This window comes from Grammomys surdaster, unplaced genomic scaffold (genome assembly GCF_004785775.1).
Source record: "Grammomys surdaster isolate TR1022 unplaced genomic scaffold, NIH_TR_1.0 125947, whole genome shotgun sequence".
In the NCBI taxonomy this organism is placed as follows: Eukaryota; Metazoa; Chordata; class Mammalia; order Rodentia; family Muridae; genus Grammomys; species Grammomys surdaster.
In genome coordinates, this window is record NW_021620769.1 from 4,484,350 (window position 1) to 4,509,715 (window position 25,366).

At 40.5% G+C, this 25,366-nt stretch overlaps 1 protein-coding gene and 1 pseudogene across 7 annotated transcripts in view; one reads left to right on the forward strand and one right to left on the reverse strand.

Annotated features, from left to right (window-relative positions):
* The window catches only part of Il15 (interleukin 15), a 78,981-nt gene that overhangs the window by 45,462 nt on the left and 8,153 nt on the right, over positions 1 to 25,366 (reverse strand). For 3 of the 7 annotated variants that reach the window (XM_028753440.1, XM_028753441.1, XM_028753435.1), the window contains exon 1: positions 15,945 to 16,188. The exons of 1 other annotated variant lie outside the window; for it this stretch is intronic. The gene's annotated coding sequence lies outside the window, so the exon portion shown is untranslated. Of the gene's footprint in view, positions 1 to 11,629; positions 11,676 to 15,239; positions 15,470 to 15,714; positions 15,744 to 15,944; positions 16,189 to 25,366 lie in introns of those variants that run through there. 3 more of the 7 variants (XM_028753439.1, XM_028753436.1, XM_028753438.1) reach the window with 3 other exon arrangements.
* LOC114609180 overlaps positions 16,147 to 25,366 on the forward strand; it is a 71,947-nt pseudogene continuing 62,727 nt past the window's right edge.

Genomic DNA, 25,366 nt, shown 5'->3' on the forward strand with positions numbered 1-25,366 from the left:
TCTTTCCATTGACCTCATCAACCACTACTCATTCAAATAGTTCCCAGAAGGCCAAGTATTACTCTGGTAGAGTAGTATTCATCAAGCCACTACTAAGGATGATCATCTTTACCTTGTTAATTTTTAATTTTTTTTCTCTGATTTATATTACTTGACTCATACTCTTCAGATTCAGTATCAAGAAAGTGGGTTTCCTAGACAACAGCAAATGCTGTGCCGTTCCTTGTGGGATAAAGCTTGCTACTCTTTTAAGATTCAGCTTGTTGAGGGAGGAACTGAAGGATCTGGCAGATAGACATCAATAACTTGTTCGACAATCTGTACATATGGAAGGCTGCCATACTACATGACTAAATTACTAACAAGCAGATTCTTTATCACACACATGTTGAAAACAAAGATATCTTAAAAGGCTTTGCTATAACTTAGGACTTAAAGTATCCTAAAAGGATCATATGATCCAGGTGTGGTCCCCTATGCAAATGTGTTTGGAGTTTGGGGGAAGTACTTGCATCATGGAGGTCCTGGCTTCAGAAATGGATTATTCTATTGGTATCAATATTTGTATAGTTTGTGCAGAGGTAGTAGAGATGGGTCCTAGTTAGGGGAAGTGGGTGATTAAGGGAATGCCTTGGAAAGATGGTTTGACCCCTTCCTGTTATGTTATGCTATCTGCCCCATAGCAACCTGATTTGAACCTTTTCTCTCTGACTTGTTTATATCATGCACTGCCTAACTACAGGCTGAGAGACACTGCAGCCATCCAACCACGGATGTTGACATAAACTGTGAATCAAAGTAAATTATTCCTACTTTTCCCCCTGAACTGTTTGTCATATTATCACCAACAATAAAAAGTATAACACAGTCCTATAGAATACATATCCTATGTAAAAACATAACATAAATCATCTCCACATAAGCATTGGCTATAGCCTTCTAGGTGAGTAGTATTCAGTATACCCCTAACATTTGCTAAAAAAAAAAAAAAAAAAAAATTGTTTCTACACAGGCAGAATCTCTGTTTTTGGATTGTTGTCTGAACAATAAAAGAGAATTCACTATCTTCTCTATTATATTCTCATGTATGCTACCTTGTTCCCATTAAATTACTAAAACAATAGCAGCTTGTATCACACTGAAGATGAAGAATTTTTGATAAAATCTGAATCCTTATCAACTTTATCAGAACTATGAAGGAGATGGGAAGTCAAGAAACATGAATACATATTTTAGTTCTGTCTTCAAATAGCTTCATAACCTTAGGCAACTTATCTTTGAAATACAGAAGTTATATTGGAGCTGACTCTAATTCAGTGTTGAAGTACCATATATTGCCAAGTCTTTTCCTTCTTCAGAATATCAGATTTAGCACCCTCAGAATTTGGTCCAACCATCTTAATTTTTCAGAAGAGAAAACACACAGAAATTAAATGCACTGTCTAGATTTACACAGTGAGATAAAGTTTGAGTTCAACAATGTATTTTTGGATCCCCCTGTAGGGCCAGTTCTGATGCTAAGGTCCTGTTCCCCAATTGGTTTTTGATCTGTTAGTAAAGAAGCCATGGGCTGATTGTTGGGAGTGGGGTTAGTGGTGGGGGTGGGAGGAATAGACAGGACTTCTAAGTCCCTGGAGGAAAAGAGACAGGTACAAGGTAGGATGCAAATTCGCTATGCTTTGGAGAGAGTAACGCTAAGCTTCCATGTGAGGTCTCCAGAGGAGCTGGAGTCTATGGCCACTCCCATAGGCAGGTGTCAGGGGTGTTTAGCAGGGACTAGATGTATCTGAGCCACTAAAGTTTAGGGCAGGTGGGATGTGTGGAGATAAGAATGTTAATAAGGGCACGCTTCTCCAGGCAGGAGATAGTAGTGCCCAGCAATTGCACCAAATGACAAGTTGAAAATGAGCAACCCATGGATGTGTCTTTTATCTGTGGATTCAAGGGAAGCTGGGTGGGGGCTGGTAAAGCAGGCAAGGCAGGGAAAGCTACAGGCAACATCCCCTTCCCTAGTTTTCTACTAGGAGTTCACTGGGCCACCAAGAATATGCCAGCTGCCCATACTTACTTCAGTTCCAAGATGAAGGAAACTTGTTCTAATTAAGAAGGCTTGTGACGGTTAGTCTTACCACTCCACATGGATTGATTATATATAAAGGTGTAGTTATTAGTAGATTTTGAGTTGCTGTTTTACATCTTAGAATTAGCTGTCCTGGAGCATCACCACTATGATTCAGAATGCTGCTACACTGCTGTGAATCCAATCTACTGTTTGTAAATAGCGAGCAAATAAGGATCAGAACCAGCCACTGGTCCAAAGTAATTCTCCTTATTCTAACCCACAATAGCTCAGTTATCCTACTTCCTCCTTGGCACTTTTGCAAACAGCACTATCCCCTCCTGTTTGCACTATCTGGCACACCATAAGTATCCTGTCTAAACACACTCTTATCATTGTCTTCAGCACTTCCTTTAAGGTTGAACCAATGTTTTACCCTCATCATGACCCAAGAACATTTCTTCACATTACTGTATTGAATTCAATATTTACTCTACATTTTTATGCAGAAAGTTTTCAAGTTTTGAAGGATCACTTTCATCCTTACCCCCTTTGGAGCTTGACATTAGGAAGAATTGTTGTGTCCCTGTTGGGGGAGGTTGTATGATCTGTTTTACTAATGTATTATGCTAGTTAATGATCATTTACTATTGAAAAATATCATAATTTTACATCTCTCTGATAAACTTGTTAAACTCCCTAGTAAGTTTTAGTTATTTGTTTTTTCACACAGCTTTCATATATAAATTATGAAATTTTACATTCTCTTGGTTACATTTTTATACTTGCTACTGATTATTACTAGTGAGAACTACTAGCAAATACTAGTCTACATTTGAAGAATGCAGAATCTAAAGTGAGACCAGTTTCTATTACTTTCTAACTGACAGCACTGAGCAGGCCATTTGAGTCATGGTGCGCCAGTGAATGAGTATGAAATTAGCCTCACACATTTTGGAGAATTGATTATGTTGAAGTTTTTAGCACTTCAGAAGAGGAAGAAATGTTTAGAAATATTTACCAAGTAGAGTTAAAAATCAAAGGTATACAACCCAGTTTGGAGGCTTATAGAACTGCCCCCCTAGGAAGTCTAAAGACTACTGGATGAGATAGGTGTCAGGAATAAAGACCAGACAAACAGGAGAAGGAGATGCTGGATGAAGTAGTACATTCTTAACAAGGGCAGCATGTCCTGATGCTTGACTGTGAAGGAAAACAATGTGTTTAAAGTCAGTCACTCTACACCAAGGGTACTAAACTCTAAATAGACAGCTATTAACTGCTTCATTGTATAATACATATCTGGAGTGTTTCATGATTACATCTGTCTGTCTCTAACATACCTTGGCAGAAAACCATCCACAGAGAGACTGATCAATAAACAGGCACTATTGTTCAGCATAACTGCCCTGATACTAGTCTTCCAGAACTAAAATCCATGGCTTGGAACATCTAGTTGGTAAATAACAGTGGCTGGGGTTAATAAAGGCCAAGATTAGTAAGATAAGTACATTCATGGCAAGTCAGACAAGACTTCAGCAAAATTATGTCTCATGTTTCTTCACAAGCAACCACTAGGGCATTGCTTTAAAAGAGTTAATGTCTAAAACTATAAAATATAGATTTGCAAACCATCATTAGACTCATACTGTGACATTATAATTCTAAGATGATATATTTAATCTATTATATTCTTGTGCAAAAAGGCACTAGATAAATTGCATGTGAACGGCGTACCTAGTTTTGGAAACTTCCCTTACCCTCTTCTGTCGAATTGTTTCTAAAATACTTGGCAACAAGAATTATGAAAACAAAAAGAGCCCTGTTTGAATGAATTTAAAGATTAGGGTTTGCCATATTTCAATTTCCTTTCGTTTATGAAAGCATTTTCTTTGTAATTGCAAAATTACCTACTCTATAATAAAAAGTGGCATAAAATTTTAAACAGCCCTGGGTTGGTTTTATTATGTATTCTATATTCTAAAACTTTCATATTTCTAATAATGAATCCAAGTATTCTGTCTGCATCCTGGGTCAAATTATGCTCCTAGGAGATTTCAGTTCACTTCTTGATCCTTAAAGTAAGGAATAAACTGAGAATTCTCAAAAGTCATATAATCTGACCAGGGATAATTCATACTGATCAAAACTAGCTAAATATATTTTCGCAGACACTTTTCTTGGCACTCGACAAAAAGGGGTGGCTTAAAGGCAACACAAATAACATTTGTAAGATCCATAATCTTGCAGGCAAGGTGGCAGGCATACAAGGATTGAGTGTTTCCCTAATGTCAGCCCTTCTGGCTCCATTACTGCACCTCTTGAGTATTTTCCATGCCTGAGAAGCTTCATGAATATGTTTCCATTAAATTGAGTATTACTGAAGCTTTTTTCCATACATATAGTTCTGAATCAAACTCTTCAACAAATAAATAATATACATTAATATATCAGTTATCCTTGAAATTTCTCTTATTTCTTTTCCCAGTTGTTTTTATATTTGTGATGCATGTGTCTAGTTGGTTGATTGGTTGGGTGGTTAGGTGTTTAGGTAGTTGGTTGGATTGAAGTCTGGCTTTTGGAGACAAGGTCTTACCAAGGTAGCCCAGGCTGACCTTGAACTCAGCATACTTCTTCCTCAATCTACCAATACTGAAATTGCTTGGTGAGTTCACAAAGGTAGAATGCAGACAAATTTCTAGGACCAAGGCAGGAGACTGAGATAAAGTTTGATCTTGCATAGAAACCTTAGTACAGGAAGTGACTTTTTAAAGACAGACATGAGAAGATAGGCATTGGGTAGACAGAAAAGTGTTTCAGAAGACAGCAGGCAGTGCAAGTATGACATGCAAACAAAAATATGTAAAGCTTAATCTTCTTTCTTGTAGATCTCAGAACAGACCAAGGCTTTCCCAAACTCTTCACTGAGGATTGCTTCTCCCAGTGTAACCAACTCTGTGACAATCCATTGTGTATGTGACCTAACTCCTGGATAACAGCCTCACAATTAGCCACTGATTACTTGCTAATTTACCGGCTATGCTCTTAGTCATTTGATCTATAGGCCAGTACTCCAAATGACTAATATTTTCAACTGTGTAATCCACTTTTATTACAGTCTTGAGATTCCAAAATTAGTATATCTTTTTCTTCTTTTAGTTATAACCAAGATCTGTCCCTAACATCTTTAATTTTCCTATCTGTCAGGATTAATTCCCAACTCTTCTCTCATACCTCCTGGTGACTCAAAACTTGCCAACTGTTTAGAATACAGCCCATATATTCTAGGAACTCAACATTACTGAACTGGCAACTGAAGCAAACAATTTAATGGATAACTAAGATGTTAATAAGTAGATTCTCTTGAAAATACCTCTTTTTTCTTTCTCTCACTAGTATATATATATATATATATATATATATATATTCATAAAATATAAATATATATTTATAAAAAATAAAATATATATATATAAAAAATATATATATATATATTGTTCAGTTGGTTGATTGGTTAGTTGAGTGGGTGGTTGTTGGATGATTTTTGAAAACAAAGACTTACAATGTAGCCCAGTCTGGCCTTGAACTCAACATCTTCTTGTCTCTGGCTATTGAGGACTAGAATTACCAGGTATGGGCAACTATGCCCAGCCCTCACTATTTTTTTAAGCCTGTTGGTATTCCTTAGTAGCAATATATCATTCATTCATTCATTCATTCATTCATTCATTCATTGAGTTTCTAATAGAAACTACGATATGCCAGATCAAACAAATGACAGAGCTGTGTCAATGAAGAAAATAATAAAAATACATGCTCTACTATAGTTTACATTATAACAGAAGAGAATTGTTCACAAGTCATTAAATCAAACATATACAAGTCCAGAGTTCTTTTTTATGAATATAAGAAAAACTTTGAAAATGGAAAAATTTTCTGTACTGTATCAGTTAATCAAACATGAAATGAACAGATATATGTCTCTATAAAATAGATTTAGTTCACTTTTGAATTGCTATCTGAATAAGTTTTATTGTTGCCATTTGTATCACCAGATATTGTTTAACTTTTAAAAGCCTGGAATCTGGTCCTCTGTTTCTAATCATATTTGATCCTCTGAGTTTCAGATGAAGTATTACAAACTTGGTTGTATTAGTCAACAACAGAGATGTAGAGAAGGTGTGAGGTAGGGGATGTCGTTGGGCTCGAAATTTGAAGACTGGTGATAACAGAAAGCTTCAGTGCAAATGGGGTACTCAATTCAAACCTCAGTGGAAGAAGAGTGGACCTGTCTCAGATAAAAGAATTCTGGGCAAAAATAAAATAACAACAAGTTCAAAGGTTCTTGGGCAAGAATGTAGAATGAATGATGTTTAATAAGCAGAAACGCTGTCTGTGTTAGTAAATCAGTGAACCAAGGGAAAGAGGAATAGATGAGATACTAAGCATTGTAATTGAATTTGGATTTTACTCAGAGGAGAAAGCAGAGGAAGATTCTGAAAAGAACAGTAGTACATCTCAAGTTCCCTTACATTACTGACCTTTGTAAAATAAAATTTCCAGAAATAGCTAACATAAAGCAATGGCTTCCAGCATGTGAATATCCATGCCAGTCCACTTGTCAAGAAATGATGTCTATGTCCTCTGATCTTGAGTAGAGGATGCCCTTATGAGTTCTATTTCCCAGAAGAAGGATACAAGTATGGCAGTCAGAATTGAATTTCCCATCCTTAAGTGTTGGCAGGTTCTACTTCCTGTCTTACAAGAGTTCAAGATTATGTAAAGTGGACATGGGCTCCAACCCTTAGCCCAGAAGATATCTGTAATTGATTCCCACTAACAAAGAAAACATTAGGAGGTACATTTACCTATTTACCACACTTAACAGGAGGCCTTGTGCCAAGCAGTAGATGGCCAACACAAAATGAACTCAGTGACATTTTTGTAGACTCTTTCTTTCATATTACTTTCTTTGGGCATTTTTTGTCTAATATTATTTTATGGGGTGTGTGTGTGCTTCTTGTGTTTTTACTTTTTTAAATAATGTGATTTATGGTTTTTTGTTTGTCTGTCTGTTTGCATTGTAAGGAAAGAAATAATGGGTAAAGAGTTGGTTGGGAAGGGAGGTGGGATAGATTTGGGAGGAGTCAAGGGAGGGGAAACCAAAACAAAGGTGTTTGAAAACCTTGATAATCCTCAAATCCCTGGGTGTAAGGAAGTTACACCAATACAGAAGAAAAGCCTTGTGAAAGACAGCTAAGTCACCCAGGTAACAGGACAAGAAACAGATATGAAGTGCTATGACCCTGTGCCCACCAATGTCTTGGGTCACTCCTGCTCAGAAGGTACTGGTATTGATGGATGTTATTGAAGGAACAAACAAGACTTTTGAAAGTGATAATTGGCTGCATTTAGGTGCTAAGATTAACTATAGGACCAGAAAAATAAAAGATTTTCAAGCTGGTTGTAATGGGCTATACTTGTAAACACAGCACTAGAGGGGCAGAACAAGTGAATGACAAATCAAGGCTAGACTAGCTATATAATGAGTTCCAAGGCAGTGTAGCACTTAATCTCAAGAACAAAATACTTGACTAGTTAGAAAAAAAACGGATTCTCCTCCTTGCTTGTCTGGGCATCAACAAATTTTCAAAGGAACATATGGTCTTGGAGCAAAGTTCAAATCTAGGGTTCATTAGAACAACTTACTCTCAGATTATAGATTATATGACTTATATATCTGAATCTCTCATTAAGACCTGAGAAAGTTTTAAGGTCATGTGTTGCAGATCTGGCCAGGTAGTCTAAAGCTTCCAAAGCACCATATTGGTTCTTCTGTAGTATTCAGATTCACAAACAAAGAGAAGCTAGTCTTGGGGGTTGTGTAAGTTTTTTCTCTTAGTGGAATGAATCCCAATTAAACTCAGAGGAAGCTCCAACATTTTAAAGACATTTAAACTTAAAGAAACAAACCAACCAACAAAACAAAATAACAACTTCATAAAAGAATGTCTCTAACAGCAGGAAGTAGACAACTTAATTGAAAATATGTTTCTATGGAAAAAAAGGAAGGGTCCAGAAGGAGACAAACATCCAAAAGGTGAAGATAAAGGACAGGAAACCTATACTCTGATGCTCACCACTGGAGTTGGTGGTGTTAACCTGGAAGAGCAGAGCCTAAAATTGAGGTGGACAAAGTCCTGTGCAATAGCCAACTTTATTCAGAACATCAGACAATTTTTACTCTGAGAGTTTAAAAACAGTCACCTGAGTAAAGTGTCCAATCACAAGAACAAGCCACCAGTGGTAAAAATATGTTTTTTCATAGAGGCATATGAATAACAACAGCTGAAGTAAACTCACTCCTATCTGCTCCACCTGAAAGGAGATCAAAAAAAACATTGAGAAGAATTCTGTGTTCTGAAGAAACTGAGGTCACAGAATGCAGGTCTTGTTTCTTTGGAGTTTTCTCACATGCACTCAGAATTTACCTCACAGAATTCCATTCTTGGACTGTGTTATGACACTCTGGGAATAAATCTGAGCTTTAATAGAGCCTACTTCCTTCCTTGAAGGTAAAGAGACTAAAGAAAACAGGCCTGACTGAGGACAAAGAGGCTAAAGGAAACAGTTTTGAACTGCTAGGAACTAGCGGCTCTCACAGCCCTCCTTTTTCTCAGTTTTAAATGGCACGGTCTATTGAAATTCTCCTATTTATATCATGTCACTCTACACTGCAAGCATGAGAAGGTGGCTGTAATTTTAGATCAGAGACCCCGGCACTCAGGAAACAGCACCAGAAAAATTGTATCCATAATTTAAAGATCTAATTTAAAGCCTTCAAGTCTGAGCTACAGACAGCAATATGATAAGCCATGGGGCAAGAAGCAGCAAAGAATGTCAAAGTCCATCATTGCTATCATTGAGATATTGAACACCATGGCTAAGTCGGTGTAGGCATGAGAAAAACAAATCAAAAATAACTCATTGACTTACTCATTGGTTACCTATACAATTTAAAAAATGGAACTGTCACCAAGTAACATAGGAAGGACTATGGTGACAGGTGGATTATTGAGTAAAGTTGAGAATCCAGCGTGTTAAAACATGTAATCAGGGATGATGGGTAGATTTTGAATATGAGTCTGGAGTTCACATGGAAGGTCATGACTAGATACACAAATTTATGAATCATCAGCTGCTGAAAGCAGGAAAATCAATGAGACAGGATGAGATCACCAGGAGAGGATCTCCGGTTTAGAGACCAGGTATAGAGACCCAGCTCTCAACAACAGGTTGAGAAATAACTAGTAAGAGAATGAAATAGTAGCTGGTGAGGTAATAGAAAGACACAGATGGGGATAGAGTAGGGAAGGGCATGTAGGAAGAGAAGCAAGGACTAGCCTGTGGAGTTAACCACTACATTCTCTGAATCTTTAACAAGAAGCACACTTTCTGGGAAGAAGTGGGCATATGTTGGTTGCAGCTTCCTCACAGACCCAAACCTTTTATCTCCTAGGGAAGCTCCTTAGGGCACAAATTAAACAACTCAAAATTGCTTCAGGAAGTCTCTGAAACTCAGCAGACTCACTAGAACCTTCCCACACAGAGTAAAGAATCAAGACTGCTGAGAGTCACTCTCAGAAAAGCCAAGCTGCAAAGACAGAGGACTCTGAGATTAGACCAGCTGCCTAGAAGGATCATAAATCAGATGTGCAGCCCTCAAGAGACTCAAACCAACTGAATCACCTGGGAAGGAAGGGAACACTTTAACCTTTTGAGCTACCTGTAGGCTGTGTAGTGTGCTCTAGGTTCCCAGGTTTTATGAGCTGTTACTTATGCTGAAATGAGCTTTGGTGATGCAGCTGGCTTAGAGGCATTTCTGCTCTTATAAGTAACCCTCACTCATATTCTGTAAGTAACCCCATTTTAAAGGTTGGATTATGGTGGTTTGTATATGCTTGGCCCAGGGAGTGGCACTATTAGGAGGTGTAGCCTTGTTAGAGGAAGTGCGGCCCTGTTGCAGGAAGTGTGTCACTGTTGGTGTGGACTTTGAGACCATCTTCCTAGTCACATACAAGCCAGTCTTCTCCTCTTTGCCTTCAGAACAAGATGTAGAGCTCTCAACTCCTCTAGTGCCATGCCTGCCTAGATGCTGCCATGCTCTTAACTTGATGATAATGGACTAAACCGCTAAACCTGTAAACTTGCCACAGTTAAGTGTTGTCTCTTATAAGAGTTGTGTTGGTCATGGTGTCTCTTCACAGCAATGAAATCCTAAGACAGTAGTAATCCCTGGTTTGATAGGTTATGGGCTTCATGTATATATATGGTGTGTGTGTGTGTGTGTGTGTGTGTGTGTGTGTGTGTGCGTGTGTTCTTGTATCTCCCTAAGAAAAGCCTTCTCACACAGCAGCATGAAATTCTGGTTTGTTCCAAAGAGTCTAAGAATAGGGAAATCTCAGATAAGTTTGAAATCGTTTTCTATATTGTAGAATAAATGACAGATATAGTGAGAAGGAATATAATGAAAACATTAGGCTAACTATTCCTTAATATGAGAAATTAGAGCCAAGGCCTGATGGCAGGAGCTGGATCTATAAGACATGATAAGGAAGCATTGCCCACTCAAGCCATGCATACACTCAGTTCCATTGATCACCAGGAAACACTCCACAGCAGCCAAACTAGGTTCATTAAAGCTCCCACTCTGCCTAGTTAGCAAGAAACCTAGCGGAGGGGTGAAACTAGGTCAGGGATCTCCCTGAGCATCCAATCACTTAACAAAGGGGAGTAAGGCACAGGGTCCTAAAGGAACTAAAAACCCACACTCACTGTGTGTAGAGGAGCTTTTGACAGATGAGTCTGGTTCTCCTTTTGCTCTCCCTTTTCATATTACCCTTCTATTTTGCAAAGAAAGACACACACCTCTCCCACACAGTCTCACCATGGACCATGTTCCTCCAGGATGCTACATGCAGAGGAAATGTTCATAAGAAGCCTTTCATCAAAGCATTGACATTAGTGTCTTGTCCATTTTCTTTGATCCATATTTCCAATATGGCCTTAGTTTTACACCTAATTACTTACTAAAATTTCACAGGTTATTGAAGTTATCTATTAAAGAATAGCACAAGCAAGAATAGTCTAATACACTGCATCAATGACATTTCATTTCAATTTTATGTGCTTAATTTTGTTGTGGAGAGGTACGAATATAAGCTGGAAATAGTGGGGTTGGAGACAGGGTAGCTCAGTTGCTATGTGTTTCCTTTACAGGCCTAAGGACCTCAGTTTAATCAGCAGAACACACATTTCAAAAGACTGAGCATGTTGGCCTGAGATTAGAGTTCATGGCTGGGGAGGCAGAAGCAGGTCGATCTCTACAGCTTCCTGGCCATCCCAGCCCTAAAGATGAGTTCCTGGCCTATGAGAAATACTTTTTGTAAGAGAAAATAAGTGATGAATGCCTGAGGAACGACCCCCAATACACACACACACACACACACACACACACACACCCCTATAACCCTTTCCCAGCATAAACATAATAAAATTTGAAAGACATACGTTTAACTATGAACGATTTCAGCAGAGGGACAGTCCATTGATCGCCTCAGAGCTTGGTCTCAAAAGCTGTCTTGTCTTGTACAGTTCAAGTGGAAAGCGCAAGAGTAAACTGTCCATCTAGAACCATGACTCAATGTTATTGGCTGCCAACAACATTCCCAAGGCCTCTTTCTGTTCACGACAATGAGTTCAGCTCCCTTCCCCCACCAATCCTGTGGTCAGTTCTTCCCCGTGCTCCACCCTTGACCACTTTCAGTTTCTATTTCTTCATTTGGCAAAATAATTTCAATCATCATCGTAATGTGGTCTGTGACCTCTCAAGAAGACATAGAGAAAAAAAGCATTTGGAGAAAACACGCATATTTTACACTCAGGTACACAGATTACCATCATATTGTATAGTTCTGTGCCTGTAATGGGATAAAGCACTTAAACACACATGCATACAAACACTCCAGTGTCCCGACAGAGCATGTGTATGAACACTGATAATCAAATGGCTCAAGTAACCTCACTTTGCTAGTTCTGACCTCAGCACTGGAAACTTTACTTTGCATTTAACTTTTATTATCATGGTGTGCGTATGCACAGTGGGGGTGGCAGGTTCATGTGCCACAGCACATATGTGAGTAAGGTCAGAGGACAACTTTATGGAATGGGTTCTCCTTTTACCTTTGAACTCAGGTCACCAGGCTTATGTAGCCAGCTCCTTTACTCACCAAGCCACCTCACTGGCCCAGGATAACACTTTAGAAAGAGATAACATTGTTTAATACACAGCAAAATAATCACTCAAATGATGGCCAGTGTCTGCTTCCTGGCAGGTGTGTGTGTGTGTGTGTGCGCGTATGCGTGTGAATGTGTGTGTGCGTGTGTGTGTGTTACATTTCTCACCGTACTAAACACAAAAAACATGACACCCACAGAAAGAACATTGATGAGAGTGACCCTTAGGCTCAGCAGCAGATCCTACTCCATTCGGGAGGGGCGGCACCACCATCTTTTATGTTTCCTTTTGGTACAGTAGGAGTAAATGTGAAATGACATTAGAATTCAATGGGACTGTGCCTAGGCCATGCTCGCATGCTGCCTTCCTGTTAGTAACTTTCAGGTTCATACTAGATTCCTTCTGAACATGCTGTTAACAATTTTTACTTAAACATCTGTTAGGATTTCTAGGCTAACCTTGATTTTCCATCCACTCTAATCCTAAAACAATTTCAAATAGCTCTTCTATCTGCTTACAGTTGCTAACTCACACACAAACACACATATACAAATCTATGAGATATATAAATGCAAGTATATATGCATATGTAATTTTGACATTAGTTAACTAAAACACCATAAAAATAATTCCTCATCAATTGCATACCATTTCTCCCTAAAAACACTCATTTTCTCTCAACACCCTGATAGAATTTTTCCTCCCACCAGTGCAAAGGCAACCACAACCCTCACACAACGTTCTTGCAGCCTCAGGCATGATGTAATGGGAGATTCTTCTCCTATCTCTCCTTGAGTCCTAGCTTCCTACGTGGATGGATGGAATGACAAGCAGAGAGATTCAGATACAAAAGTCAATACAGATTTGCCCATCATAGTCATTAAAAAAAAAAAAACCTGATATACATTAGACAGATATTTTCATTCGGGGACCATGAATTTCTCTAAGGGATTAAACACATATAGATACTATGTGATTATAATCCTTAAATATATAATTAATAATATCAGATATAGAAGTAATTAGAAACCAAAATTCTAGCAACATCAGCCCAAACTGAATTAGTAACTATCAATATCAAACTGTGAGAACACAATTAAATAGGGAATGATCCATTTTTATCAGCATTGCAATTTTAGGTCTGTCTGGGTTGGAAGAGGTTAACTCTCCCAAGACCTGTTTCCCTGCAGAAGTCAGTGAGTTACTCTAGCCAATGTGCCATATGCACTAAAATTTATACACAGATGTCTAGTATGACACTGTATATACTTAGAACAATATTTGGGGCTTAGAATTTAAGTTGTTGACTGTTCTTTGTGTAACTACTCAACATTCAGGCTGTGGGATAAAGACATTATTTCCTGGGTTGGGGTGAACCAGCATTCAGAAGAAAAGTTACATGGACAGAGACCAAATTCTAAAAGTTTTAAAAGCTTCAGCTCAAACATCCCTTTATAAGAGCTGATTGGTGTTACAAATAGTTCCCTCAGGAAATCCAGAGTCCATTTTTAGCTTTCCTAAAGTTACACACCTCTGCTGGAGTGTTTCCCAAGGTCAAAATTGTTTCCAAATTCTGTTTCAATACCCTTAAACTATTTTTTCTTAAATCTTCAAAATTAGTTTGTAAAAAAATCTGTGTAATTGACAAATCATTATCATATCATGCAATATAGCCACAGACATTTCTTAGAATTGAAACAAATTTAAACAAGAAAGCACCATTGTATTTTTCCTTTAATCCACCAGCAATCTGCAGGAAAATTCCAAAGAGAACTAGTCGCACTGTGGAGCTGCCCCTGCCACCAATCAGCAGCCAGCAGGAACATGCAAACTACTAGAAACTTGTCAAGGGTCAGAGCTAGAGAAAACCTGACCCCCTATCATGTTGCAAAACAGATCACAAGGCAAGAGGACACATCAGAGTCAGGGTCGGACTGCAAACTCCAAGAAGGGAAAAGGAGAAGCCTAAGGACAGGCAGACACATTTACAACAACCCTGAAGCAATTTCTGACGCTTCCACATTTTAAGTAAAATTCCCAAGTTTAGTTTTTATTCTAGAAGCCTCAGATAACTATAGTTTTGTCTCTACTTGATTTCTATTGATGTTCCTTCTTAAGTAGCTTCCCTCTTATCAATCCCTCTTAACTTTCTTCAGGAAATCCTTTAAATTTTAGTGAGTATTCAGTGTTGATAATGATCTAACTTGAGGCAGCAATCTTAGTAATCTGTTTATTTACCAGCTCAGACGGGAGAGCCCTGCCAGATCAATGGGGCCTCCCTGGCGCCACCAATGAAAGTATCAGAAATCAATTTAAAATCACCAATAGAAAGTAGCTGCTGCCAATCACTTCATTTCCATTTCAGCTTCTGACCATCTCTGTCTCTGGCTCTGTCTGGAACCTGTCAGAACTCTGGTTCTGTCTGGAACCTGGATCATCAACAATGTTTGGTTTACATATCCTTGGAAGTTAACATAATCTTAAACGCTGAGGCGGAGAGGCTATACAAATTCTTTTGAGCTTTGCATTTTTGCAGCTTCGCACTTTCCAACCCACTTGAAAGAATTAGCTGGGTTTTTTGCCTAAAGCCTGCTTGAGTGCAGATTTTATTTCAGGACAATTTTCCTCCATTGCTTCCCTTCAATCTGTCATTTCAGACAGACAACTGCTTTGATTAATCCTTGAGCTAAACTGTCGCTAATACTGACCCATACCTATGACCATCCCTGCACATTTATTTCTCTAGAAATTGCATCTTCAAGAGGTGAGTAATTTTTGCAAAGGGAGAGAGGAGAGAGAGAGAAAGTCCAGAGCAGGCATCCATTCGCCGGGACTAGGAGAAGTTTGGAAGGGGAATGTTGGCAAGTAGAGACGCGCTAGTACCTTTCCTGACCTCTCTGAGCTCGGTTAGAAGTGGAACTCAGCCTTCCAAACACAGCAGGATCCCGTCTTCCTTCAACTCTGCAACTGGGCGGGAGCAGCCAGACGCGCGCGTTGCTCCCCCAAATCCAACCCTGGCAAGCTCCGTGCAGCGCGTAACCAGATGCACTGAAAGCCTTTGGGAGCAGAGGGTTGGGAGAGACTTGCAGGAGGACCCGCAAGCTGTCCTACTCTGCAAGGGGAAGATGGAGAAGGGAACCCAGAGAAGAATGGCTAGACAGAAGGGGAAACACTGCATACAGTGCCACTGAGTATTGAAGTCTTGGTCAAGAGGGCGGGGCGGCCTGGCCCGCAGCCGGAGAAGAGAAGGGTGCCTGTGCAGAGCCAGAGCTGGGAGGGGCCCGGGGCGTAGGCTTTCGGGAAAAATTCCATTGTTGATCCACCACCACCAGTAGCACTACCACCTCCCATTCTGTACCTCCATCGAGTTCTGGCTGAAGGGTGCAGGATGCAGAGCAGCAGCCAGCGTGAGCAATCGAGGCACAAGGAGCGAATCAGCTGGGGTTTCCCCGGTTTCCCCCAGTGCTTTCCAGCCAGGGAGTCCCAACCCCAGCTAAAGAAAAGTGAAAGAGAAAGAGCCCGAGCTGAGGCGGAGATCAACACTCTGGGGAGGTTGCGGGAGGGGCACATGGTCCCCGGCTACCTTACCAGGTGCCCACATGATTCTGCCACTGCCAGGTCCCCAGGGTGCAGAACCTGAAGGGCAACTGAGAGCAGGGAGCAGTCTCCGCCCCCTGGGCAGTTGGCCACAGCCTCTGTGTGTCCTGGTAAGCCTTTGCCTTCTGTAAAGTCTCAAGGTGTTGGCCTGAGTTCACAGGTTGCTTGCATCTACAGCAACTGGCCTTGCAGGATGGCAGTTTGGCTTCTCCGTAGAAGCCCGAGATCTGAACAGAGCCAGCACCAGGAGGAAACGGAAAAGGACCTTGAGTCTGGAATGGGCGGTGCTCCAGAACAACCCTTGACCTGCTGCAGAGCCTGGAAGAGGGAAGTTTCTGAACTCTTACTAGATGCCTGGGGACCATTTGGGGACAGTAAACTTCCACTAAATAGACCCCTCTTGGATCATTTTTCCAGATTTGTAGTTGAGTGTAAAACATTGCACATGTATTTTGACGGGAAACCAGCTGTGGGTAAGGCGCCATCTTTAAATTGTAAATTGTGAGTGATTGTGGCGAGGAGGAGTCAACTATGTCAACTGTGTGTCTGTTCCAGACAGCGGGAGAGCCCGATTCCCAGCTTCGACATCCAGATGAATCACTGAGAAGCCTCAGGGACTTGTGTTCCTGAAGCTTTTAAGGAAGCCAGGAGAAAATGATGAGGCCCTTGGCACCGAGTTTAAAACACAACTATGTTCTATGTTTTTATGTATTACATATAAAATGGTAAAAAAAAAAAAATTCTAGTACATCACTGTGGTGGAATCTAGTCCAGTTTCAGGCCTGTTCTCATAGTGCGTGCTCATTTCGCAAAGCAGGGCTTCAGTGTAAAATGGAAAAGAATATTTGAACGATTAAATATTAACTGTGTGTGACATTCCACATAAAATCATTGTAATAAGACGTTTGTTTTCACAGACTTATCTTGTATCCCTTCAAGGTTTATATTTGAAACAATAATACACGTTTTGGTAAAAATCACACCAAAGTTTACTTATAATAAAAAAAGTGAAAATATGTATTTTTACAACCATTTAAAATTTTACTACCATTATAAATGATATTTAAAGAAATATAAAAATCTGACTGGAGAGATTACTCAGCAGTTCAAGTGCTTGCTGGTCTTGCAAAGGACTGAACTTCCATTCTCAGGACCAGACTAAGATGTTCCACTAACACCTGTAACTCCTGCTCCAGAGGACCCGACAGCATTGATCTCCTGAGGGGCCTGCACTTACACACACACACACACACACTCATTAACGCACACAAGCACACACATACAAATACATTTTTAAAAACAAATATTCTTTTTGTACATAAAAATACACTGAATTGTCTTCAACAACTTGAGTGAGTTTCAAACACAACCACTTTTCCATTTTACACTGAAGCCCTGCTTTGCGGAATGAGCATGCACTTTGAGAACAGGCCTGAAGAGGGACCGGATTCCATCACAGTGATGTAATCCCAGTGTGTGAGTGACACAGAGGTGAGCGCATAAGTCAGTATCTCATGCCTCAACTTGGACCAATACAGAGCTCTGTGGATTCTTGCAAGGTGATTCTTCTCACATCTCTCCTGATCACCCTATGTGTTCTGTGTGTTGTTCTGCTGGTAGAGGAATCCCGTGATCATCAATAAGACACTTCATGGACTACACCCAGTACCTCCTTGCAGGGCTGGATGTTGCTTCAGTCAGAAGACACAACGCCTCCCAATTGTCCTCTTCTGTCTATGTGCTCTACCGAGGCAGCTGCTTTTAGAAGTTCACCAGCCCTAGGATCCAGACCATGCTGGTTATCGCCAGGACTGATCAAGCATCCCTGCCACAATACACTTTTAAAGCATGGCAGGGGACACCAAGTATTAAATATTCTGAGCTACTGGAGACTTTTCATAATACCTTATGAAACCAGAGAGCGCTTTTTCATGAGCTGAACTTTACAAAGTACTCTAAAAACAAATAACTGGTCTGTAGCTACTGATGCCACTGAAGATATATACAGTAGGTTTCAGAACAAGATACCCAATGATACATAAAATAATGCTGATGACAATGAAGTCAAATGCTGCCACGAGGCTCGAGGTGTCCTACTACTGCCTCTCAAACACACAAAGCAAATTTGCTTTTTAATTACAGACATAAGAGGAATCTTTAAATCACTCACAAGCGCCCACAATCCAGTGACATTCACTTTGCGACATAATTTGTTTTTTGTTGCGTTCCACTCAAACAAGATTTTAATATATGCAACTTGTACTTTCACTTGCCACAGGCTGTTTGGCAAGATATTGAAAATTACTCAAACCAATGAACAAGTAAATTCCACCACATAAATTAAAAAGAAAAGACCAAGATTGATGGAATAATCTTGAAATTGCCTCAAGAGAACTTTGACAATCACAGTGGGAGAAGAGATGAGAACAAACTAACTAAAACTCATAAAAGAGGCCATGGCAGTCATTTTCAAAGAATTAACAAGAAAATCAGAGTTTAGTAAGTTAAATAAAATATCTGATGGTTTTTCAAAGCTTAACTTTCTGTCTTTAAAATGAATTACTAGATGGGTATGGTGCCTCATACCCACTTGCCGGTGTCCAGAATTCTGAAGCCATGTGGAGTGACAATTCAAAATTTTTTATTTCTTTTTTAAAAATCACAGAAATATTATAAGAATATGTTTCATTTGAATCCTGAATGTTGTGATATGGGGGCTGCTGACAATCTGAAGCAGTTGACAATGATTCACCTCCTGCTCTAGCAGAGGTGTGGTTTTGCCAGCTGCAGATAGTTTCTGTGATTGTGTGAAGACATTTGGAATTCTGGGAACTTTTTAGAGAGTATACAAATGCTAGATACCTGATAGGCAGAATCAGTGGACATTGGTCATTCAGAAGGGGTTGGTCGTGGTTTGTTAGTAGTCATGCTCAAAGAAGAAATAAATTAGATTCAAGGATCTCTCTCTCTCTCTCTCTCTCTCTCTCTCTCTCTCTCTCTCTCTCTTTCTCTCTCTCTCTACTTCTCTCTCCCCTCTCCAGCTCCCCAGCCCCCACTCTTCTTCTACCTAGTGACAGATGGTAAAACCTGGAGAGTGAAGTGTGAAAAAAGAACCCACAAAATAGCAAAGACCAGCTGCAGTCAAAGAAGAAAGAAGAAAGAAACTAGATTCACAGATATCTATCTCCTCTCTATCCTTTATTCTCTCTTACTTAGTGATAAGGGGTGAAACCGGGGGACAAAGGGTGGGAAAAACTCACAAAGTAGCAAAGATCAGCAGCAGACGGGTTCAAGGCATACCTGGGTTACAGAATGAGATTCTGCCGAAAGAAAGAAAGAAGGAAAGAAAGAAAGAAAGAAAGAAAGAAAGAAAGAAAGAAAGAAAGAAAGAAAGAAAGAAAGAGAGAGAGAAAAGAAAAAAGGAAGGAAGGGAAAAGAAAAGAAATAGAAATAACTTTCTCAACAGATCTTTTGAGTCAAAGAGAAAGACGTTAAATGTTAACTCCTGAGGGTTAATGAACTTAGCCGGTAGCAGTGGCCTCATTTACAGTCCCCCTGAGGGTAAGTCACATGGCAGGAATTCACTGGTCCTCTGGTCTTTGGAAAGTGGCTTATTTCATCTCAAGTTGCCTTGAAAGTATGCTGAAAGTGTGTAGACCTTACAATTCAACGATGCTCCCTCCTCCTAAGCTCCTCCCTCCCCCCCTCCCTTCCTCTTTCACAGTAAGGAACTACATTTGCTCGTCAAGATGTCAAGATCCGTTAGCCTTCAAGTATCTGGAGGGCAGCGAGGATTGAACTATGCTAGCTCCTGCATCTGTAGGTTTTACACAGTGGTTCTAGGCCCATGTTATTTTTAATTACTTTTAGTTTGATTTCACACAGTAATGGGGAACATACAGTATGAAATTCTATGCAGTCACACAAGTAAGAACAGGTGTGAATAGACTTGTGCTCACAGCAGTCAGCAGCATTCCAAGATAACATCATTGCCTTCATTTTATAAGTAGTAAATCAGGGCTGAGATAGAGTTGTCTGTATTTGTTTCTGTCTTCCTGATTTTCATTTTTTGTTTTTGTTTCTTCTGTTTTTTAATGCTAAAGTAGATAGATTTTTTTTCCATTCTCCTCAGATTACATAAAAGTTGACTGGTGCATAACATCTTGAACTTACGCAGTCTGGCTTGAACACCGACCTCTATGGTCGGCTTCCTCCAGACTGACAACAGCTTCTGGACCACACACGGGAGAGGAAACATTCTAGGGCCTCTCGGGTAAGATCTTTCAGGGACTTTAGCCACTAGGAGGGAAGATTCTTATCATTTACTTGGATTTCTGCCTGTTGAGCTCTTTGTGTTTCTGTAATGAAAGTGTCCCAAGTATTGCAGCCCTGCTCAAACATAGGCCATTTGAATAAAGTGATTGACAGCAGGCTGGCAGAGAGCTGTTGGAAAGTTAAAACCACAAGAGGTTGCTGCTAGTTCTTAATAAGGAAGGGCAACTGGGTTGACCTGTGGTATCCAGGTATATCCATGGCAAAGTAAGATATGACACCTGGTTCAAGGTAGAGATGAATAAGCACTAGAACATATTTCATACCTCAAAATTCATATAACCTTAAATGAAATGCTTAAATCCTATTTACGAAGCTTAAATAGAAATAAGAAGTGAATTCATTTGGTAATAGACCTATTCTGAACAGGCTTCTATAGCTGACCTTCTCAATCAGAATCTAATACAAAGCACATAAATTGCCGGTATTAGATTTATCACTTGAGAGTATAAAGAGGTACATAGAGTATATTGATATTGTTGACATGTAATACTCTGCACCACATGTACTTACTAACAATGATAAACACACATGAAATTATTATATGACTCATATTCCATTTATTTATCAGTTGAGTATGAAGAGGTGAGTACATGCCAGGCACACATGTGGAACTCAGCAAAAGAACACACATCTCACTGCTTCAGTTTGCCTGTAAACCATGTGAGTTCTCAGCAGGAAGAACAGGAATGCCTTGGAATTAACATTAATAAACTAAAACTAAGCCTCCCTCCCTCCCCTACCTCCTTATATAAAAATCCACTTGAAATACATCAAAGGCATAAATACAAATTTAAAAGTTATGAAACTAAACAACGCCTATTAGTCAGGATTTTCTAGGTCTGTTGTCCTCACCCTTCCTAATGCTGTGACCCTTTAATATAGTTTCTCGTGTTGTGCTGACCTCCAATCATAAAATTATATCTGTTACTACCGCCTAACTGTAATTTTGCCACTGTTGTGAATCATAGTGTACACATTTTTAGAGACATGTTTGTCAAAGGGCCACGATCCACAGGTTGAGAACTGCTGCTCTGGAAAGACAGAAGGGAGTGAATATATATCTAAAGATGATTCATCAAATTTTCCTACAGAAGGGAGGAATCCGACAAAATGGCTGTCTTCACCCCAAAGAGGCTGAGATGTTAGTAGCTTCATAGTCCACTTAGCTGAATGCCTACCTCAGCTGGCCTGCTCTGACACTGAAGCCCTGGAAGGTCCTGGGCAGCCATTTGTCTTCAGTCCATATTGAAAGGTCAAAGAAGCTAAGAATTTTAGGTAGAAACAGTAAGAAATGAAAGCTGCAGCAGCAACAGTAACAGCAGCAGCAGCAACAGCAGCCGCAATAGGGTGGAATTTGCCAGAACAATGGGAATGCAGCAAAAAGGTAATCAGGTGAAAAGCAAGACTGTTCCCTCACACCAAAAAATGCCACAGTCAACATGGCCACTCTTAGACCAAAAAACCTGATTGTATTAGTCAGAATTATCTTAGTTCTAGATTCTGTTTCTCTAAATTCTAGAGAAACAACTGATAGGATATCTATATCTACATATTTATATACCTATATATTATCTATCTATCATAGATAGATTAGATAGATAGATAGATGATAGATAGATGATAGATAGATAGATAGATAGAATATTTAATATATTAAATATCACAATGACTGTCTCTCAATGGAAATTAAGAATCAATATTTGTTCAGTCTAGGAGTCTGCATGTCTTAGTTGGTTTTCAGAATATGTCAGCATTCTAGAGAAGTAGGTTTAATACCAGTGAAAGACTGGACTTGCCAGTGAGAGTGAAGGCAAGCACACAAAGAATGAGTTCTTCCTTCTTCTATGTTCTTTATACAGGCTTCCACCAGAAGGTGTGACCCAGATTTAAGATGGGTCTCTGTATGATACAATCAAAACAAAAAAATAAAAGTCCTTCACAGGTATGCCTAGCTGCTTGCGCTTTAGTTAATGACAGATATAGTCAAGTTGATGATCTAGAATAGCCATCACTCTGATAAGAAAGTCCCTCTTATCAGTCTCCTGATAAGGAGTGCACAGAGGCTTGCCTCTTAGTTGACATCAGATCCATTCAGGTTGAGGACCAAGATGAACCTTCACAATGAAATTTTTTAAGAATTTTAAGGGAAATTGTTCAAGGTATACCACAATGAGTTATGATCTAATGTCAATAAGAATATCATTGAAAAGAAAAATAATAATTGCACCTGAGGGTATGAGAAAATGGAGAACTTCACATTCTGTTGGTGTAAATATGAATTATCATAGCCATTGTGGAATAAAAATATAAAAGTTCCATTAAAACTTAAATTAACTATCATATGACCCAACAACCCTGCTCAGGAATATATACAAAGGGACAGAATCCATCAAGAAAGAGGTATCTGCATTTAGACTTCTCAGCTCACTGTCACTAAAAAATGGAAGTAAAAATAATAAAGAAAATATGGCCAGACACTATGGGAAAACATTCACCCTTTATACAAGTGTCTTAGTTAGGGTTTTACTGCTGTGAATTGACACAATGACCAAGGTAACTCCTATAAAAACAACATTTAATTGGGGCTGGCTTACTGGTTCTGAGATTCAGTCCATGATCATTAAGGAGGGAGCATGGCAGCATTCAGGCAGGTATGGTGCAGGAGGAGCTGATACTTCTACATCTTCATCTGAAGGCTGCTAGCAGAATACTGGCTTCCAGGCAGCTAGGATAAGGATCTTAAAGCCCACGGTGACACACCTAATCTAACAAGGCCACACCTACTCCAACAGGGCCACAATTTCTAATGGTGCCACTCCCTAGGCCAAGCATATACAAACCATCACAACAAGTATGAAAACTTGTCATTTGTCGCAACATAAACAGAAGCAAAATCTATTTCATTCTATGAAATGAGCTGGGTAAAAAAGGACAAATATTGTTTGATGCTGCTCATATGAAGTACCCAAAGAGCTCATCTAGAAATAGAAACTAAAGGGATGGTTACAAGAAGTTGGGGGATGAACCTGGGTCAAGAAAAGTGTGATCATGCATGTTAAGTTACAGGCTGAGGGTGTTAGTATTCTGTCTAAAATCCACTTCCACAGTTACCTGGCAACAATCAGTTATGCTCCTCCCTGGCCCACTATAAAAGGGGCTGTTTGCCTCCTCTTCTCTCTCTTGATCTCTTGATCTCTTGCCTCTAGCTTCTCTCTGTCCCCTTGCCCTTCCCCCTCTCTCTACGTGGTCATGGCCGGCCTCTACTCTCTTCTCCCTCTCTCTTCTTTCTCTCTTCCTCCATCTTCTTCTTCTAGTTCTCTCCCCCCCACCTTTGCCCTATCTCCTGAATAACCCTCCCCCCTCAGAACTGTTTGGTCTGTTGTGGTCTGTTCTAAGCTGCATGTGGACATCTAACACAGTGCATTGGGCCAAGACCAAAGACTTCAGGAACTGCGACCAGTTGTGCAGCCACTGCCGGCTGCTGCAGCCACTGACTACTGTGGCTGTACAGGACTGATGCCACATGGCCTGCTGATACCACCACCAACCCGACCACCACTGCTATACCACGTGGACTCTATCCGCTGCTACCTGCCATCACCAACCGTGTGAATTTCCACCACTGCTACAGAGCAACTCCACCCACCGCTGCAAGGCTCCTGAAACTTCCACCACGTGAGCTGTGCCACTGTGCCCCCACCCCATGTGGTGCTCTGCCACGTGGGCTAGACAGCCAGGCAGGCCTACACAGACCTCACAGTTCCATCTTTCCTGATACCAGACTGCATAAGCCCACAAACACACACCAGCATATTGATTGGTAAGGAGCTTCCAATTGGCAGGAGGGACCCTAAATGCCCAGATAGGGCCTGGCCAGACTTCCCTGGGCTGAGGGGTTGGCATTTCACTGCCCCAGTCCATATGACTGGCCTCTAGCTGACCTATGACTTATGACTTTGGCCATTGACTGACTCCCCTCCTCGGAAGCAGTTCACAACCTCACCAAGCTCTTGCAGCACCCTGAAAATCCTGGCACCGGTTTGAACTGCTTTCTGGCAATCTCCGGGAATTTGTCGAGGCCCCTAGATATTCTTGTGACAACTTGATACCTAGGCTGCTTGCCTGATTTGTTATCGACTTTTCTCTAGGGACACTGATACAATAGTTCGGTAACAGCCCCCCATCACCCAATGGGCGCTACATTGTCTTAGACTGCACCCTCAGACACCCCACTGGGTTGTCTCCTGAAAAACCTCAAGTCTCTAAAATTAACACCTGATTTGAGGTGTTAATTCCAAATAGATACACCTCTGCAATAAGGTCTGGATTCCGTACCCTCTAGATAATGGTTTTAAATGGCCACCTAATGGCATGCTAGACCCAATCATTTTTAAGGGTCTTCATACATACTGCCAACAGTCTGGTAAATGGAAAGAGGTTCCTTATATCCAGACACTCATTTAACTTCACTCTAATATCTCTATGTGTTCTGCCTGTTCCCCGCCCCAGGTTGTTTTAGCCATCCCCCACTGGTCAGAGTAACCGTCCACATGTTCCCAGGAAAGATTTCTTGAGCTTGAAGCTAACCCTGTCCTTCCTTGACCCCCGTTCTAGGACTCCTCCCCTTGGGTGAGACATTTCCCTCTCCTTTTGAGATGGTTTCTTTCTCATGGCTGAGTACCCCCAGGCCAGGCCTGGACAGACTGTCCTCTCTCTCTCTCTCATGAGCACTGGCTCCAAGCTCTAATCCCTAGCATGTCTCCCCCATGGGTCAGTCCTTTGCGCACAGCCTGCTAGCTTAGGCTTCTCCCCTCCTCCTCCATCATTTGTGGCTGGCTACACCTACTTAGTTCAGCAGGTTTGCCTGAAAAGCAGCGGCCAAGGACCCTGCTTTCTCCCTTCTCCTCTGTGGTTCTTAGCTCTGCTCTGGGTCTACTCCTTTCACCCTGCCTGGGACCCTTTCTGAGACTTGCTTCCCTACGTGCAAAGGGCTTGGCTGTCCGTGCACTCGCTGGATTCTCTCTCTCTCTCTCTCTCTCTCTCTCTCTCTCTCTCTCTCTCTCTCTCTCTCTCTCTCT